We start from the raw sequence: 21003 nt of genomic DNA on the forward strand, positions 1-21003 counted from the left end.
TTAATTAAAATTGGCTTTGATATTGAAAGTGCAACTATCCCTAGGTGGTTTTGGTAATTCATAACAACATATAGCTCATTGAGCTAATGCTATTCCAAGACTATTATTTCAGGAAAGCTCAATGAATGGCATGGCATGGATGATGAAAGTGGATCCCTCAAAATACTAAGGACAAAGGATTGGCTCAAGCTCAAAAGCTCAGACTCTTCATTTTACATTTTAGTGATCCAAGATCACATTGAGTCTATAGGAAAAGCCAATACTATCAAGGAGGGATGAGGTGTTGCTTAATGAGCCTCTTGCTTCAAGTGCTTAGTGATATGCTCCAAAAACCCTCAACTACTTTCTCACATCCACATATGACCTAAACCCAAAGTCAAACTCGGCCATACCGATTCTTTCTATCCGGCACCACCAAGTTCAAATGTCATAGCCACTGCCACAAACCCTAGGCAAATCGGTCTCACCGATAGGGATCTCGGTCTCACCGAGATGGGATTGAAATCTCTCTATTTCCCTTCGTAACGTTTCGGTCTAACCGAAGTGAGCGATCAGTCCCACCGAGATTGCAATGTAAACTCCCTCTTTCCCCTTCGTAACATTTCGGTCTAACCGAAGTGAGCGAATCGGTCCCACAGAGTTTACCTGACCAACTCTCTGGTTAGCTTATTACCAAAATCGGTCTCACCGAGTTTGTGTAACCGGTCTCACCGAGATTACGTTATTCCCTAACCCTAACCATATCGGTCCTACCGAGTTGCATGTCGGTCCCACCAAAAATCCTAACGGTCACTAGATTTGCTGAATCGGTCCGACCGAGTTTACCAATTCGGTCCCACCGAGTTTGGCAAGTTGTGTGTAACGGTTAGATTTTGTGTGGAGGCTATATATACCCCTCCACCTCCTCTTCATTCGTGGAGAGAGCCATCAGACTGAACCTACACTTCCAACTTACCATTTCTGAGAGAGAACTACCTACTCATGTGTTGAGGCCAAGATATTCCATTCCTACCATATGAATCTTGATCTCTAGCCTTCCCCAAGTTGCTTTCCACTCAAATCTTCTTTCCACCATATCCAAATCCTATGAGAGAGAGTTGAGTGTTGGGGAGACTATCATTTGAAGCACAAGAGCAAGGAGTTCATCATCAACGCACCATTTGTTACTTCTTGGAGAGTGGTGTCTCCTAGATTGGCTAGGTGTCACTTGGGAGCCTCCGACAAGATTGTGGAGTTGAACCAAGGAGTTTGTAAGGGCAAGGAGATCGCCTAATTCGTGAAGATCTACCGCTAGTGAGGCAAGTCCTTCGTGGGCGACGGCCATGGTGGGATAGACAAGGTTGCTTCTTCGTGGACCCTTCGTGGGTGGAGCCCTCCGTGGACTCGCGCAACCGTTACCCTTCATGGGTTGAAGTCTCCATCAACGTGGATGTATGATAGCACCACCTATCGGAACCACGACAAAAACATCCGTGTCTCCAATTGCGTTTGAATCCTCCAAACACTTCCCTTTACATTCTTGCAAGTTGCATGCTTTAATTTCCGCTGCTCATATACTCTTTGTATGCTTGCTTGAATTGTGTGAAGATTGCTTGACTTGTCCAAAGATAGCTAAAATCTGCCAAAGTCTAAAATTGGGAAAAGGTTAAGTTTTTAATTGGTCAAGTAGTCTAATCACCCCCCCCCCCTCTAGACATACTTCAAGGTCCTACAAGTGGTATCAGAGCTTTGGTCTCCATTTGCTTTGATTTCCATAGCTTTTGGTGGTCATAGACTTGGTTTCACAACCTACGAGAGTATGGCGTCTAGCGATGGAAATTATCACCGTAGAGGTCCTTACTTTGATGGTACTAATTTTGCTAGTTGGAAGCATAAGATGATAATGCATATTCTCGGACATAACCCCGCCGTTTGGGCTATTGTGTGTATTGGCTTGCAAGGTGAATTCTTTGATGGGAGAGAGCGGAACCGCGAAGCTAGCGCGGAAGAGTTGAAGATGCTGCAATACAACGCTCAAGCTTGTGATATCCTCTTCAACGGATTGTGCCCCGAGGAATTCAACAAAATCAGCCGTCTTGAGAATGCAAAGGAAATTTGGGATACTTTGATTGATATGCATGAAGGTACCGACTCCGTCAAGGAATCCAAATTGGATGTGCTCCAAAGTCAGCTTGACAAGTTCAAAATGAAGGATGGTGAAGGTGTCGCTGAAATGTACTCTAGGCTTGCTCTTATCACAAATGAGATTGCCGGCTTAGGGAGTGAAGAGATGACCGACAGATTCATCATCAAGAAGATCCTAAGAGCATTGGATGGAAAGTATGATACCGTGTGCACATTGATACAAATGATGCCAAATTACAAAGATCTCAAGCCAACGGAAGTCATTGGAAGAATTGCTGCTCATGAGATGTCACTCAAGGATAAGGAGGAACTTCACAACAAGTCAAGTGGTGCTTACAAAGCCTCATGTGAAGCCCCCACATCATCAAGGGAGAAACAAACCTTCAATGAAGAATTGAGCTTAATGGTGAAGAACTTCAACAAATTCTACAAGAGTAGAAGCAAAGAAAGAAGCTCTAAGTAAAGGTCCTACAATGACAAAAGATCTTCTAGTCGAGAGCGCAATTGCTACAATTGTGGGAGACCCGGACACTATTCCAATGAGTATACGACACCCTACAAAAGAAGAGAAGATTCTCCAAAAAGAAGAAGTAAAAGAGAAGAATCACCACCAAGAGAGAGGAGGAGTAGAGATGATCTTTATGAACGAAGACCCTCACGGAGAAGCAAGGATTCGGAAAGGAAGGACAAGTCATCAAGGAGCTACACAAAACAAAGACATCAAGCTCATGTTGGTGAATGGGTATCCGGCTCCGACTCCGACAATCACTTCGAGAGAAGCTATCACTCCGACTCCGAATATACTCAAGATGAAGGTGTTGTCGGTCTAGCACTTGTGTCAACCAACTCCTACGACATATTTGATTCACCAAATGAAGGAATTGGAAGATGCTTCATGGCCAAAGGTCCTAAGGTAACACACCCCGAGTATGTTGATTTTAATAGTGATGAAGATGACTTGTTAGGTGATGATGATTTACTTATTGACAACTCTAGTAGTGAATACTATGATGAAACGTCAATTAATCATGCTAATCAAGATAAAACAAATGACAATGATAAGGAGAATATTGAGCTTCTAACTAAAGAACTAAACACTCTTAAGTTAGCTCATGAAACTATCTTCGAAGATCATCGAGAACTTTTAAGAGCTCATGAGAAGTTACGCTTTGAAAAGCTCAATCTTGAGCAAGAGCATGAGTTCTTAAAGGCAATCAATGATGATCTCCGTAAGAAAAGTTCTTCTTACATTGCCAAGCGTTTACTCTTATCTACTTACATGCCTCAAGTCAAGTCTAGTAACAAGAACAAGAAAGATTCTTCCTCTAGTAGTAACAATAATAATGCTAAATCCAATATTGTTGCTTCTAGCAGTTCTCTTGATTCCACTAATGATTCTCTTAGCCAAGTTACACTTGAGCAAGAAGATAGCTTATTGAAGGGAATTATAGATAAAGGTGTATACGAGAGCCTTGCCAGGAGTAAGCAATTCGAGGAAATTGTACGCAAGCAAGGAAGGCACCGGAAGAATCAAGGTGTTGGTTTTGAACGAAAGTTCAATGCCAATGGAGTTGAGTGGGAAGAAGATCAATACCCCAAGACGAAGTTTGTTCCTCAACAAGAGAAGTATGATCCTACTTCCTTCAAGGGAACACAAGCACAAGATGATCTTCCACCACAAGACCACAAGAACAAAGGCAAGGACAAGCTTCAAGAGGAGATTGATGCATTTGAAGAAGCACCTAAGGCCTTGGTCAAATGGATTCCCAAGACTATGTCAAGTTCTACTTCATCAAGTAAAACTACAACTCCAAGGATTCCCATCAAGATGATGTGGATCCCAAAGAAGAAGAACTAGAGAGTTATTGAGGGTGACTCCGCCAACATTCTTCACTCATATCATTATGGCAAGGACAAGTGCAATCAACTTCCATATCTTGCACTAGTTCAAGGAGTCACATACCCTCATGTTGGTAAGGCAAGGGACAAGGTAACCTAATGATTTCATGGACATCATCTTGTGTGTGCTTCACTCTATGTCTATGGATATTCTTGTTTGTTCCTTGTGGGACTAACCCATGTAGGTATTGAAAGTGCAAATCACTCCAAAGGATTGCTCCAAATGATCTACATCAACATTGAGCATCCACATCTTCAACACCTACATGAAGTCATCATCGAAAAAACCCAAGGTTAGTTCATCCCTCTAAGGGGTGATCTCACATCTAGGGGGAGCTTAACTCTAAGAATTGAGTCAAAGCAACTCTAATGATGTGAACACATCAATGCATTATGTAAAAGTGGTAACCCCACTTGAGCTTAAACGATGAGTATGACCTATGATCAAATGTTCTCATTTGACTCCTAAGTCAATATACTCATATATAGATGACCTAGTCATCACCAATTGTTTGATAGATGCTAGAATTGGTTCTGCATGCTTTGCCACATATTTCATTTGCCATTTTATTGTGTGAGCATGTTGGTTGCATATTTTACTCATTCGAGGACATCCGCTTGTTGTTTTGATTGATTGGTATCTTTTTCTTTGGCCAAGTGGATGGACAAGAATGCCTAAGAACCTTCTCTAGCTATCTATGCTTTTCTCGTCTCAAACTCTATTCATGCTACATCACAAAATTTTATCAAGTCAGATTCAAACCACTCTGTGTGAGGAGCACTCGGAGTCCCCAATTCGTCATAGACTTAAACTTCCAAAACTTCTTTGTGATTCTCGGTCTGACCGATTCCTCCATTTTGGTCCTACTGAGATCACTAAGTCGATCTAGGTTTTCAATCTCGGTGCAACCGATTTGAACTTTTCGGTCACACCGAGTTGCTGTAACTGTCAACAGTTATGCATCTCGGTGCCACCGAGTCGTTCCACTCGGTCACACCGACAGTGTCGGGCTATATATACACACGAGAAAAATTTGGAAAACTTTCTCCAAACCTCTTCGCCCGCGCATAGCTCGCTCTGCCTACTAGGTCTCCGAATCATTGACTTTGTTGCCAGCCGCCTCCTGTCGCTGGTCTCTGCCGCCGTCAACGGATTTCTTCTCCGTTGTTGCCGCCGTAGCAAGTTCATCGCCGAACTAGGGTATGAACTCGATCACAGTGCTATCCTCATCCGATTCTCAGCACATTGTGTTCATTATGATTCTTGCCATGATTGAAACACTCATATCCAGTCAAAACAATCCTTAGAATAGATGTGATTTGAAAATTTAGGGTTAGGTTTCCGCCGAAACCATCTTGGACCCACCGAGTTGAAAAACTCGGTCCCACCGATTCGGCTAACGCCATTGCACTAGTAACTCTCGGTCTGACCGAGAATTGCTAATCGGTGTGACCGATTTTAGAACTTTGTGAAACCCTAGCAGTCTCGGTGTCACCAAACTGTGACTCGGTCTGACCGAGTTCACTAGTTTAGGTTCCAAAACTGCTTCGGTATCACCGAGTTTGAAAATTGGTTGATCCGAAATGCTTTATGTGGAAAACTAAAACTAAGTTTTTGAATCATTATTTTGCAAAAATCTCTGCATTTTGTGATGCTCATCCATTCTATCTCATCTATAACTATTCACAGGGTCAGCAGTCAGTGTTTTCAGCATGTCAGACCAAAGTGACAGTCAGAACAAGTCAGAAGAGCACAATCACATGAGTGAGGGCACTAGTCCCTCTAGCACTTCAGATGATGGCAGCAGGAGCACTCCTAGCAATTTGCCTAAAGCAGCCACAAGAGCCAGAAGGAAGAAAACCTCAGACTCTGAGGATGAGGACTATGTGGCAGCTGAAGATGAGGCTACTTCCAAGAAGGTAGTGCTCAAAAAGGAGTATGTCTCAACAAAGACCACAAAGCCTGGACTTAATAGGAAGGTCCCTGCCAAGAGGACACCAATGCTGAAGGTCAGAGGATCAACACAAGTACCTGAAAAACCTGATCCCAAAGAGCCAGCTGCAGAAGCAAAGAAGAGGAAGGAAAGGGTCAAAAAGACCATGGCCAGAGTGATTGGAAAGCCTTCCATGATGGAAGAAGAAGAGGAAGAAGAGGTTGCTGCACCAGCACCCAAGGCACAAAAGCTGATGGGTGATGCTATAAAGTCAGGGGTTGCAACATCAAAGCCCAAAGAAGCACCCAAAGCTGTGTTGGAAATATGTCCTAGAGGCAATAATAAAATGGTTATTATTATATTTCCTTGTTCATGATAATTGTCTATTGTTCATGCTATAATTGTGTTATCCGGAAATCGTAATACATGTGTGAATATAAAGACCACAACACGTCCCTAGTGAGCCTCTAGTTGACTAGCTCGTTGATCAACAGATAGTCATGGTTTCCTGACTATGGACATTGGATGTCATTGATAACGGGATCACATCATTAGGAGAATGATGTGATGGACAAGACACAATCCTAAGCATAGCACAAGATCGTGTAGTTCGTTTCGTTAGAGCTTTTCCAAATGTCAAGTATCATTTTCTTAGACCATGAGATTGTGCAACTCCCAGATACCGTAGGAGTGCTTTGGGTGTGCCAAATGTCATAACGTAACTGGGTGGCTATAAAGGTGCACTACAGGTATCTCCGAAAGTGTCTATTGGGTTGGCACGAATCGAGACTGGGATTTGTCACTCTGTATGACGGAGAGGTATCTCTGGGCCCACTCGGTAATGCATCATCATAATGAGCTCAATGTTACCAAGTGTCTGGTCACGGGATCATGCATTACGGTACGAGTAAAGTGACTTGCCGGTAACGAGATTAAACGAGGTATTGGGATACCGACGATCGAATCTCGGGCAAGTAACGTACCAATTGAGAAAGGGAATTGTATACGGGATCGATTGAATCCTCGACATCGTGGTTCATCCGGTGAGATCATCGAGGAGCATGTGGGATCCAACATGGGTATCCAGATCCCGCTGTTGGTTATTGACCGGAGAGGCATCTCAGTCATGTCTGCATGTCTCCCGAACCCGTAGGGTCTACAGACTTAAGGTTTCGGTGACGCTAGGGTTGTTGAGATATTAGTATGCAGTAACCCGAAAGTTGTTCGGAGTCCCAGATGAGATCCCGGACGTCACGAGGAGTTCCGGAATGGTCTGGAGGTGAAGATTTATATATAGGAAGTTCAGTTTCGGCCATCGGGAAAGTTTCGGGGGTCACCGGTATTGTACCGGGACCATCGGAAGGGTCCCGAGGGTCCACCGGGTGGGGCCACCTATCCCGGAGGGCCCCATGGGCTGAAGTGGGAGGGGAACCAGCCCCTGGTGGGCTGGTGCGCCCACCCCCTTGGGCCCCCCTGCGCCTAGGGTTGGAAACCCTAGGGGTGGGGGCGCCTCACTTGCCTTGGGGGGCAAGCCACCCCCTTGGCCGCCGACCCCCTTGGTGATTGGATCTCATAGGGCCGGCACCCCCCCTAGGTGCCCTATATAAAGAGGTGGGAGGGAGGGAAGCCGCACCCCAAGTCTCTGGCGCCTCCCTCTCCCCTGCAACACCTCTCCCTCTCGCAAGTGCTTGGCGAAGCCCTGCCGAGATCGCTGTTGCATCCACCACCACACCGTCGTGCTGCTAGATCTTCATCAACCTCTCCTTCCCCCTTGTTGGATCAAGAAGGAGGAGATGTCTTCCCAACCGTACGTGTGTTGAACGCGGAGGTGCCGTCCATTCGGCGCTAGGATCTCCGGTGATTTGGATCACGATGAGTACGACTCCCTCAACCCCGTTCTCTTGAACGCTTCCGCGCGCGATCTACAAGGGTATGTAGATGCACTCCTCTCTCTCGTTGCTAGAAGACTCCACAGATTGATCTTGGTGAAGCGTAGAAAAATTTTATTTTCTGCAACGTTCCCCAACAGTGGTATCAGAGCCAGGTTTATGCATAGTTACTATGCATGAGTAGAACACAAACTTGTTGTGGGCGTAGATGTTGTCAATTTTCTTGCCACTACTAGTCTTATCTTGCTTCGGCGGCATCGTGGGATGAAGCAGCCCGGACCGACCTTACACGTACGCTTATGTGAGACAGGTTCCACCGACTGACATGCACTAGTTGCATAAGGTGGCTAGCGGGTGTCTGTCTCTCCCACTTTAATTGGAGCGGATTCGATGAAAAGGGTCCTTATGAAGGGTAAATAGAAATTGGCATATCACGTTGTGGTTTTACGTAGGTAAGAAACGTTCTTGCTAGAAACCTATAGAAGCCACGTAAAAACTTGCAACAACAATTAGAGGACGTCTAGCTTGTTTTTGCAGCATATGCCTTGTGATGTGATATGGCCAAAAGGATGTGATGAATGATATATGTGATGTATGAGATCGATCATGTTCTTGTAATAGGAATCACGACTTGGCATGTCGATGAGTATGACAACTGGCAGGAGCCATAGGAGGTGTCTTTATTTTTTGTATGACCTGTGTGTCATTGAATAACGCCATGTAAATTACTTTACTTTATTGCTAAACGCGTTAGCCATAGAAGTAGAAGTAATCGTTGGCGTGACAACTTCATGAAGACACGATGATGGAGATCATGATGATGGAGATCATGGTGTCATGCCGGTGACGAAGATGATCATGGCGCCCCGAAGATGGAGATCAAAGGAGCAATATGATATTGGCCATATCATGTCACTATTTGATTGCATGTGATGTTTATCATTTTTACATCTTATTTGCTTAGAACTACGGTAGCTTAAATAAGATGATCCCTCGTAATAATTTCAAGAAAGTGTCCCCCTAACTGTGCACCGTTGTGAAGGTTCGTTGTTTCGAAGCACCACGTGATGATCGGGTGTGATAGATCCTAACGTTCGAATACAATGGGTGTAAGCCAGATTTACACACGCAATACACTTAGGTTGACTTGACGATCCTAGCATGTACAGACATGGCCTCGGAACACGAAAGACCGAAAGGTCGAGCATGAGTCGTATAGAAGATACGATCAACATGAAGATGTTCACCGATGATGACTAGTCCATCTCACGTGATGATCGGACACGGCCTAGTTGATTCGGATCATGTTTCACTTAGATGACTAGAGGGATGTCTATCTGAGTGGGAGTTCATTGAATAATTTGATTAGATGAACTTAATTATCATGAACTTAGTCTAAAATCTTTACAATATGTCTTGTAGATCAAATGGCCCACGCGAATGTTGCCCTCAACTTCAACGCGTTCCTAGAGAAACCAAGCTGAAAGACGATGGCAACAACTATACGGACTGGGTCCGGAACCTGAGGATCATCCTCATAGCTGCAAAGAAAGATTATGTCCTAGAAGCACCGCTAGGTGAAGCACCCATCCCAGAGAACCAAGACGTTATGAATGCTTGGCAGTCTCGTGTTGATGATTACTCCCTCGTTTAGTGCGGCATGCTTTACAGCTTAGAACCGGGGCTCCAAAAGCGTTTTGAGCAACACGGAGCATATGAGATGTTCGAAGAGCTGAAAATGGTTTTCCAAGCTCATGCCCGGGTCGAGAGATATGAAGTCTCCGACAAGTTCTTCAGCTGTAAGATGGAGGAAAATAGTTCTGTTAGTGAGCACATACTCAAGATGTCTGGGTTGCACAACCGCTTGACTCAGCTGGGAGTTAATCTCCCAGATGACGCGGTTATTGACAGAATCCTTCAGTCGCTTCCACCGAGCTACAAGAGCTTTGTGATGAACTTCAATATGCAGGGGATGGAAAAGACCATTCCTGAGGTATATTCAATGCTGAAATCAGCGGAGGTAGAGATCAAAAAAGGAACATCAAGTGTTGATGGTGAATAAAACCACTAAGTTCAAGAAAGGCAAGGGTAAGAAGAACTTCAAGAAGGACGGCAAGGGAGTTGCCGCGCCCGGTAAGCCAGTTCCCGGGAAGAAGTCAAAGAATGGACCCAAGCCTGAGACGGAGTGCTTTTATTGCAAGGGAAGTGGTCACTGGAAGCGGAACTGCCCCAAGTACTTAGCGGACAAGAAGGCCAGCAACACCAAAGGTATATGTGATATACATGTAATTGATGTGTACCTTACCAGTACTCATAGTAGCTCTTGGGTATTTGATACCAGTGCGATTGCTCATATTTGTAACTCAAAGCAAGAGCTGTGGAATAAGCGGAGACTGGCGAAGGACGAGGTGACGATGCGCATCGGGAATGGTTCCAAGGTCGATGTGATCGCCATCGGCACGCTACCTCTACATTTACCTACGGGATTAGTTTTAAACCTCAATGATTGTTATTTAGTGCCAGCTTTGAGCATGAACATTGTATCTGGATCTCGTTTAATGCGAGATGGCTACTCATTTAAATCCGAGAATAATGGTTGTTCTATTTATATGAGAGATATGTTTCATGGTCATGCCCCGCTAGTCAATGGTTTATTCTTAATGAATCTCGAACGTGATGTTACACATATTCATAGCGTGAATACCAAAAGATGTAAAGTTGATAATGATAGTCCCACATACTTGTGGCACTACCGCCTTGGTCACATTGGTGTCAAACGCATGAAGAAGCTCCATGCTGATGGACTTTTGGAGTCTCTTGATTAGGAATCATTTGACATGTGCGAACCATGCCTTATGGGCAAAATGACCAAGACTTCGTTCTCCGGAACAATGGAGCGAGCAACCAACTTATTGGAAATCATACATACTGATGTGTGCGGTCCAATGAGCGTGGAGGCTCGCGGAGATTATGTTCTCACTCTCACTGACGACTTAAGTAGATATGGGTATGTCTACTTGATGAAGCACAAGTCTGAGAACTTTGAAAAGTTCAAGGAATTTCAGAATGAGGTAGAGAATCAACGTGACCAAAAGATAAATTTCTTACGATCAGATCGTGGAGGAGAATATTTAAGTCACGAATTTGGTACGCACTTAAGGAAATGTGGAATCATTTCACAACTCACGCCGCCTGGAACACCTCAGCGTAACGGTGTGTCCGAACGTCGTAATCGCACTCTATTGGATATGGTGTGATCTATGATGTCACTCACCGATTTACCGCTATCATTTTGGGTATACGCTCTAGAGACAGCTACATTCACTTTAAATAGGGCACCGTCTAAATCCGTTGAGACAACACCGTATGAATTATGGTTTGGGAAGAAACCTAAGTTGTAGTTTCTAAAAGTTTGGGGATGCGATGCTTATGTCAAGAAACTTCAACCTGAAAAGCTCGAACCCAAGTCGGAAAAATGCGTCTTCATAGGATACCCTAAGGAAACCATTGGGTATACCTTCTACCTCAGATCCGAAGGCAAGATCTTTGTTGCCAAGAACGGGTCCTTTCTGGAGAAAGAGTTTCTCTCGAAAGAAGTAAGTGGGAGGAAAGTGGAACTTGATGAAGTACTACCTCTTGAACCGTAAGTAGCGCAGCTCAGGAAGATGTTCCTGTGGTGCCTGCACCGACTAGAGAGGAAATTAATGATGATGATCAAGGTACTTCGGATCAAGTTGCTACTGAACTTCGTAGGTCCACGAGGACACATTCCACACCAGAGTGGTATGGCAACCCTGTCCTGGAAATCATGTTGTTGGACAACGGTGAACCTTCGAACTATGAAGAAGTAATGGCGGGCCTAGATTCCAACAAATGGCTTGAAGCCATGCAATCCGAGATAGGATCCATGTATGAAAACAAAGTGTGGACTTTGACAGACTTGCCCGATGATCGGCGAGCGATAGAAAACAAATGGATCTTTAAGAAGAAGACGGACACAGATGGTAATGTTACCATCCATAAAGCTCGACTTGTCGCTAAGGGTTATCGACAAGTTCAAGAGCTTGACTACGATGAGACTTTCTCTCCCGTAGCAAAGCTGAAGTCCGTCCGAATCATGTTAGCAATTGCCGCATACTATGATTATGAGATATGGCAAATGGACGTCAAAACGGCATTCCTTAACGGCCATCTTAAGGAAGAACTGTATATGATGCAGCCGGAGGGTTTTGTCGATCCTAAGAATGCTAACAAGGTATGCAAGCTCCAGCGCTCCATCTATGGGCTGGTGCAAGCATCTCGGAGTTGGAACATTCGCTTTAATGAAATGATCAAAGCGTTTGGGTTTACGCAGACTTATGGAGAAGCCTGCGTTTACAAGAAAGTGAGTGGGAGCTCTGTAGCATTTCTCATATTATATGTGGATGACATACTTTTGATGGGAAATGATATAAAACTTTTGGACAGCATTAAGGCCTACTTGAATAAGTGTTTTTCAATGAAGGACCTTGGAGAAGCTGCTTACATATTAGGCATCAAGATCTATAGAGATAGATCGAGACGCCTCATAGGTCTTTCACAGAGTACATACCTTGATAAGATATTGAAGAAGTTCAATATGGATCAGTCCAAGAAGGGGTTCTTGCCAGTGTTGCAAGGTGTGAAATTGAGCTCGGCTCAATGTCCAACCATGGCAGAAGATAGAGAAAAGATGAGTGTCGTCCCCTATGCCTTAGCCATAGGGTCTATCATGTATTCCATGACCTGTACCAGACCTGATATAAACCTTGCCGTAAGTTTGGTAGGAAGGTACCAAAGTAATCCCGGCATGGAACACTGGATAGCGGTCAAGAACATCCTAAAGTACCTGAAAAGGACTAAGGATATGTTTCTCATATATGGAGGTGACGAAGAGCTCGTCGTAAAGGGTTACGTCGATGCTAGCTTCGACACGGATCTGGATGACTCTAAGTCACAAACCGGATACGTGTATATTTTGAATGGTGGGGCAGTAAGCTGGTGCAGTCGCAAGCAGAGCGTCGTGGCGGGATCTACATGTGAAGCAGAGTACATGGCAGCCTCGGAGGCAGCGCATGAAGCAATCTGGGTGAAGGAGTTCATCACCGACCTAGGAGTCATACCCAATGCGTCGGGGCCGATCACACTCTTCGGTGACAACATTGGAGCTATTGCACTTGCCAAGGAGCCCAGGTTTCACAAGAAGACCAGGAACATCAAGCGTCACTTCAACTCCATTCGTGAAAATGTTCAAGATGGAGACATAGGTATTTGTAAAGTACATACGGACCTGAATATAGCAGATCCATTGACTAAACCTCTCCCTAGAGCAAAACATGATCAACACCAGAATGCTATGGGTGTTCAATTCATCACAATGTAACTAGAATATTGACTCTAGTGCGAGTGGGAGACTGTTGGAAATATGCCCTAGAGGCAATAATAAAATGGTTATTATTATATTTCCTTGTTCATGATAATTGTCTATTGTTCATGTTATAATTGTGTTATCCGGAAATTGTAATACATGTGTGAATATATAGATCACAACACGTCCCTAGTGAGCCTCTAGTTGACTAGCTCGTTGATTAACAGATAGTCATGGTTTCCTAACTATGGACATTGGATGTCATTGATAACGTGATCACATCATTAGGAGAATGATGTGATGGACAAGACCCAATCCTAAGCATAGCACAAGATCGTGTAGTTCGTTTCGCTAGAGCTTTTTCAAATGTCAAGTATCATTTCCTTAGACCATGAGATTGTGCAACTCCCGGATACCGTAGGAGTGCTTTGGGTGTGCCAAATGTCACAACGTAACTAGGTGGCTATAAAGGTGCACTACAGGTATCTCCGAAAGTGTATGTTGGGTTGGCACGAATCGAGACTGGGATTTGTCACTCCGTATGATGGAGAGGTATCTCTGGGCCCACTCGGTAATGCATCATCATAATGAGCTCAATGTGACCATGTGTCTGGTCACGGGATCATGCATTACGGTACGAGTAAAGTGACTTGCCGGTAACGAGATTAAACGAGGTATTGGGATACCGACGATCGAATCTCGGGCAAGTAACGTACCGATTGACAAAGGGAATTGTATACGGGATTGATTGAATCCTCGACATTGTGGTTCATCTGATGAGATCATTGAGGAGCATGTGGGAGCCAACATGGGTATCCAGATCCCGCTGTTGGTTATTGACCAGAGAGGCATCTCGGTCATGTCTGCATGTCTCCCGAACCCGTAGGGTCTACACACTTAAGGTTTCGGTGACGCTAGGGTTGTTGAGATATTAGTATGCAGTAACCCAAAAGTTGTTCGGAGTCCCGGATGAGATCCTGGACGTCACGAGGAGTTCCAGAATGGTCCGGATGTGAAGATTTATATATAGGAAGGTCAGTTCCGGCCATCGGGAAAGTTTCGGGGGTCAACGGTATTGTACCGGGACCACCGGAAGGGTCCCGGGGGTCCACCGGGTGGGTCCACCTATCCCGGAGGGCCCCATGGGCTGAAGTGGGAGGGGAACCAGCCCCTGGTGGGCTGGTGCGCCCCCCTTGGGTCCCCCTGCGCCTAGGGTTGGAAATCCTAGGGGTGGGGGCGCCTCACTTGCCTTGGGGGGCAAGCCACCCCCTTGGCCGCCCCCCCCCCTTGGAGATTGGATCTCCTAGGGCCGGCGCCCCCCTAGGGGCCCTATATAAAGAGGGGGGAGAGAGGGCAGCCGCACCCCAAGTATCTGGCGCCTCCCTCTCCACTGCAACACCTCTCCCTCTCGCAAGTGCTTGGCGAAGCCCTGCCGAGATCGTTGCTGCATCCACCACCACGCCGTCGTGCTGCTGGATCTTCATCAATCTCTCCTTCCCCCTTGCTGGATCAAGAATGAGGAGACGTCTTCCCAACCGTACGTGTGTTGAACACGGAGGTGCCGTCCGTTTGGCGCTAGGATCTCTGGTGATTTGGATAACGACGAGTACGACTCCCTCAACCCCGTTCTCTTGAACGCTTCCGCGCGTGATCTACAAGGGTATGTAGATGCACTCCTCTCTCTCGTTGCTAGATGACTCCATAGATTGATCTTGGTGAACCGTAGCATTTTTTTATTTTCTGCAACGTTCCCCAACAAGCTGCCCCCAAGCCCAAGAATGCACCAAAGAGGAATACCAGGAGTATACCAGCTGCTGAGAAAAACAAGGCCCCGGTGCCTGAAGTTGCTGCTGAGGAAGATGATGAAGGACAAGTCCTGAGGAAGCTGAAGCAAAAGATTCCAGACCACAATGATGCTCATCCTGTGGCTGAGAACATGAAGTTAAGAAAGGATGCAGGACTCAGACTGTGGAGGTTGTCAGATCAATATGCTATCAGGAGAAGGACTGGTGTTGATTACAGGTTCCACACAAAGGAACAGCAGGATTTCTATGAGACAGTGCTGTTGGACAAGAAGCCTATAGTGTGTGATATGAGGTGGGTCGACTAGACCTACATGAAGGAGAATGAAGAACACTATCCTGGAGTGCAAGACAGTTTCATTGCTTGTGGAGTTGTAGACTTTGTTGGGCAGAAGCTCACAAAGTGGAATGATGAGCTCATTATGCAATTCTACTCCACAGCACATTTCTATCCAGATGGCAGGATAGTTTGGATGTCTGAAGGTACAAGGTACCAATCAACCATTGAGGAATGGGCAAATCTGATCAATGCCCCAAAGGAGAGTGAAGATGACTTGGATGTCTATGCCAAGAAGAAGATGGATCACAATACCATGGCTCATATGTACAAGGAAATCCCAGATGCTGCAGTTGAGACACATAAGTTTGGGTCAGTTCATTTTCTTCTGTCAGGGCTGCCAACGATCAACTGGATCCTAAGGCATACTCTATCGCCCAAGTCAGGTGACCACAACATGATCAGAGGCCATGCTATAAACTTGCTACACTTGTTTGATGTGCCACAGAAATTCAAGGTCATGAGCCTCATGATTGAGACTATCAAGAGGACAATAGCAGACCAAGAGAGAAGTTGTGGATATGACCCACAAATTCAGGAGTTGATTAACTCAAAGATGGGCACAGGCACATACTTGCTGGACAAGGAACATTTTGCTATCTATCCAGAATTTGAGGACAATCAAGTTGTGATGAATGAGAATGAACCATCATCAGTACAAGCTCAAGAGAAGAAGGAGAAAGCAAAGAAAGAGAAGGCTGCCAAGATGCCAACTCAAGAGGAGGCATCTGAGTACTTTTTGAAGAACAAGCAGGAGCAGCTTGGTTACTTGATAACATCAACTCTGAGGATTGAGAAGGGGTTGGCCACCCTAACTCAAAACCAGGAGAGCCTGGAAAGAATCATGGAACAAAAATTCTATGATCTAGATCTCAAAGTAACTGAGATTCAGTCAGTTGTGGAGCAGCTACAGGATGACATGCAGGAGAGGAAGGGCAAGACAACCACTGATGCATTTGCCAGAGTGCCTAGAGCTGAGAGATCAGCTGCAGTGCTTGTGACAGACACCAGAGCCACTTCATCTGCACCAGCTACAACTCCTATAGCTCCAGTGCAACCAGCTCCAGCACCAACTCCTCCAGCTCCATCCACATCAACTGAAGCCTTCGTCCAAGGAGCCATCTCTACACCACCACCTGAAGACCAAGCCCGAGAGACGATATAGTACTATGCATTTTCTAGGAACTTTTTGGTAACTTGTTGCCAAAGGGGGAGAAAAATGTATAGATCATAGGCTTCGAGAGAGAGTGTTGCTTTTTGTTCTCTCTTGCTTTGGTGGTTAAACTTTGTTTGCTTTTGATTGCTTGAGATACTATGCTACTATCTGTGAGACATTGATGATCATGTGTTTGATCATAAGCTACACTTATGCATGTTAGATGATATTATCTTACCTATCCTTATATGATCATTCACTTTGCTTGGTGATGAGTGCATGTATTCAATCTTTATTATTTTAAGCGCTCCACCAAGATGTATGTGACATGGAAGAGTAACCCATGAGCCTAATTCCTTGTGCATTTGCAGTCCAAAGCAAATCTTAAACTATGCACAAATTTAGGGGGAGCTCTTGCTTATCACATACTTCTCAAAGCGACGATGTTTTTCAATCTTATTATCTTTTGTCGAAGCTTTGATCTATATGTTGTCATCAATTACCAAAAAGGGGGAGATTGAAAGTGCAACTATCCCTAGGTGGTTTTGGTAATTCATAACAACATATAGCTCATTGAGCTAATGCTATTCCAAGACTATTATTTCAGGAAAGCTCAATGAATGGCATGGCATGGATGATGAAAGTGGATCCCTCAAAATACTAAGGACAAAGGATTGGCTCAAGCTCAAAATCTCAAGACTCTTCATTTTACATTTTAGTGATCCAAGATCACATTGAGTCTATAGGAAAAGCCAATACTATCAAGGAGGGATGAGGTGTTGCTTAATGAGCCTCTTGCTTCAAGTGCTTAGTGATATGCTCCAGAAACCCTCAACTACTTTCTCACATCCACATATGACCTAAACCCAAAGTCAAACTCGGCCATACCGATTCTTTCTATCCGGCGCCACCGAGTTCAAATGTCATAGCCACTGCCACAAACCCTAGGCAAATTGGTCTCACCGATAGGGATCTCGGTCTCACCGAGATGGGATTGCAATCTCTCTGTTTCCCTTCGTAACGTTTCGGTCTAACCGAAGTGAGCGATCGGTCCCACCGAGATTGCAATGTAAACTCCCTGTTTCCCCTTCGTAACATTTCGGTCTAACCAAAGTGAGCGAATCGGTCCCACCGAGTTTACCTGACCAACTCTCTGGTTAGCTTATTACCAAAATCGGTCTCACCGAGTTTGTGTAATCGGTCTCACCAAGATTACGTTATGCCCTAACCCTAACCATATCGGTCCTACCGAGTTGCATGTCGGTCCCACCGAAAATCCTAATGGTCACTAGATTTGCTGAATCGGTCCGACCGAGTTTACCAATTCAGTCCCACCGAGTTTGGCAAGTTGTGTGTAACGGTTAGATTTTGTGTGGAGGCTATATATACCCCTCCACCTCCTCTTCATTCGTGGAGAGAGCCATCAGACTGAACCTACACTTCCAACTTACCATTTCTGAGAGAGAACTACCTACTCATGTGTTGAGGCCAAGATATTCCATTCCTACCATATGAATCTTGATCTCTAGCCTTCCCCAAGTTGCTTCCCACTCAAATCTTCTTTCCACCAGATCCAAATCCTATGAGAGAGAGTTGAGTGTTGGGGAGACGATCATTTGAAGCACAAGAGCAAGGAGTTCATCATCAATGCACCATTTGTTACTTCTTGGAGAGTGGTGTCTCCTAGATTGGCTAGGTGTCACTTGGGAGCCTCCGACAAGATTGTGGAGTTGAACCAAGGAGCTTGTAAGGGCAAGGAGATCGCCTACTTCGTGAAGATATACCGCTAGTGAGGCAAGTCCTTCGTGGGCGACGGCCATGGTGGGATAGACAAGGTTGCTTCTTCGTGGACCCTTCGTGGGTGGAGCCCTCCGTGGACTCACGCAACCGTTACCCTTCGTGGGTTGAAGTCTCCATCAACGTGGATGTACGATAGCACCACCTATCGGAACCACGACAAAAACATTCGTGTCTCCAATTGCGTTTGAATCCTCCAAACCCTTCCCTTTACATTCTTGCAAGTTGCATGCTTTAATTTCCGATGCTCATATACTCTTTGCATGCTTGCTTGAATTGTGTGAAGATTGCTTGACTTGTCCAAAGATAGCTAAAATCTGCCAAAGTCTAAAATTGGGAAAAGGTTAAGTTTTTAATTGGTCAAGTAGTCTAATCACCCCCCCTCTAGACATACTTCAAGGTCCTACAGATATACCTTGGGATCCAGGTGGATCCATTACTTGAGCACTAAATGCCTAGCTTAATGGCTTTAAAAAAGCGCTACCAGGGAGATAACCCGGAAGTTTTAGAGAGTCATTTATTTCTGTTGAGTGCTTTTATATAGTTTAAAAACAAAAAAAAATAAAGAAGGGAACCTACAACTTTTCAAAATGGAAAGTGAAAGTGAGAGAGACAAGCATTGTTGAAGTGGGAGAGCTCCTTGAACTTTGTTCATGCTCACAGAAACTTTGTGAATCTTAATTACAGAAACTTTTCATCAAAAATAATTATCCCCTTGTACAATTCCATTGTATTATAAAAATAATGTGCCAAGGTTTGCCTTTAGGATGTTTACAATGCTTGTTGGTTTGTACGGTCCAGGACAAAAACTTTGGCTGTAGTGCACGATTTTACGTTTTTACCTGGAACGTCAATTGGTTCTGATTCCTTTTGAACTGTCTTGCTATACAATTTGTTTATTTTGGCGAATTTTGGTAGAATTTTTGGGGTACCATAAGTATGGTGGATGTTCAGATTGCTACAAACTGTTCTGTTTTTGACAGATTCTGTTTTTGATGCATAGTTTGCTTGTTTTGATGAATCTATCAATTTATATTAGTGGATTAAGCCATGGAAAAGATATATTGCAGTAGACAAAATGCAAAAACAAAATATGAATTGGTTTGAAACAGTACTTAGAGTGGTGATTTGCTTTATTATACTAACGGATCTTACCGAGTTTTCTGTTGAAGTTTTGTGTGGATGTAGTGTCTAATCGAGGATGTCTCGATATGAGGAAAAGGAATAGAGGCAAGAGCTCAAGCTTGGGTATACCCGAGGCACCCCAAGTAAATATTCAAGGAGACTCAAGCGTCTAAGCTTGGGGATGCCCTGGAAGGCATCCCCTCTTTCTTCAACAAGTATCGGTATCTTTTCGAATTCGTTTCGTTCATGCATTATGTGCAAGTCTTGGAGCGTCTTTTATGTTTAGTTTTCACTTTTATTTTATGCACCATGCTGGTATGACACTACTAGAAATACCACTACTAATGGCGCACCTAATATGGCCATTAATGGCGCATCACTGGTGCGCCATTGATAGCACGCCATTAGTAATTTTTACTAATGGCGCACCAGCTGGTGCGCCATTAGTATCTGGTATACTAATGGCGCACCACCTGGTGCGCCATTAGTATATGCGAGGGTGCGCCATTAGTATGCCTCCCAGTTGGCATGTATACCCAGGTGCTTTGGCATACTAATGGCGCACCACCTCTGGATGCGCCATTAGTAACCGCAGCATACTAATGGCGCACTACCCGGTGATGCGCCATTAGTATGCACTGTCATACTAATGGCGCACTGTCGTGTGATGCGCCATTAGTATGAATATTAGGTTTTTTTTATTTTTTTATTTTCTGTTTTTTGCACAGGTTACAAAATGTATAATTTGACAAAATATAGACAGCACACATCAACAATAGATTCATCAAATACAATAGAAGATTAGTCTTTGAATACAATTCATCATATTAGTCTCCGAATACAATTCATCATATTAGTCTCCGAATTAAAAAGACCGAACAAAGATAGAACATTATATTACAAGTCTCGAGACCGCGAGTAGCGAGTTTGTCTTCGCATTACAAGTCGATATCGATCATCTAAACTACCATCACATAGAAGAGAGCTGCGGTCATCACGATGAGCATCATCACGATGAAACTCGTCTTCATCCGGTTCCTCCAACGCTCCCTCCCCTCTCCCGCTAGATAGCGGGCGTATCTAGATTCGGCCTCGGCCCTAGTGGTGTACCCTTTGTAACTGTTACCGCTGAATCGGTGAACCTGTCTCCGACACTCCTCCCAGTCATCGTAGACTCCGGGAACCTTACCCTTGTACACGACATACGTCGGCATCACTATGCACTAGCCAAACGAAACGTTAGTACCAATTCACAGACAATACATAAGCAATATATAATTATGCAACAGAACGATCGGAAGAGAAAAGCAAGACATTAATAGCATCGATTACATCTAAGTTGAACGACTCTCGAAACCAAAGAGACATACTACAAGTTCATTAAAGTTTAATTACAACATGAGCCAATCGATGTTTCAGAACTAGACAACTCGACTCAAGGGACCGGAGCGTGGATGAAGCCGCCGTCTATCGTGGGAGTCATGAAAGAACGGGCGTTGTCATCCTGCATTTGTAGCATTGTGTCGATGTCACTGTTGGACGGTTGATTTCTGA

Source organism: Triticum aestivum, chromosome 3B (genome assembly GCF_018294505.1).
Source record: "Triticum aestivum cultivar Chinese Spring chromosome 3B, IWGSC CS RefSeq v2.1, whole genome shotgun sequence".
NCBI lineage: Eukaryota > Viridiplantae > Streptophyta > Magnoliopsida > Poales > Poaceae > Triticum > Triticum aestivum.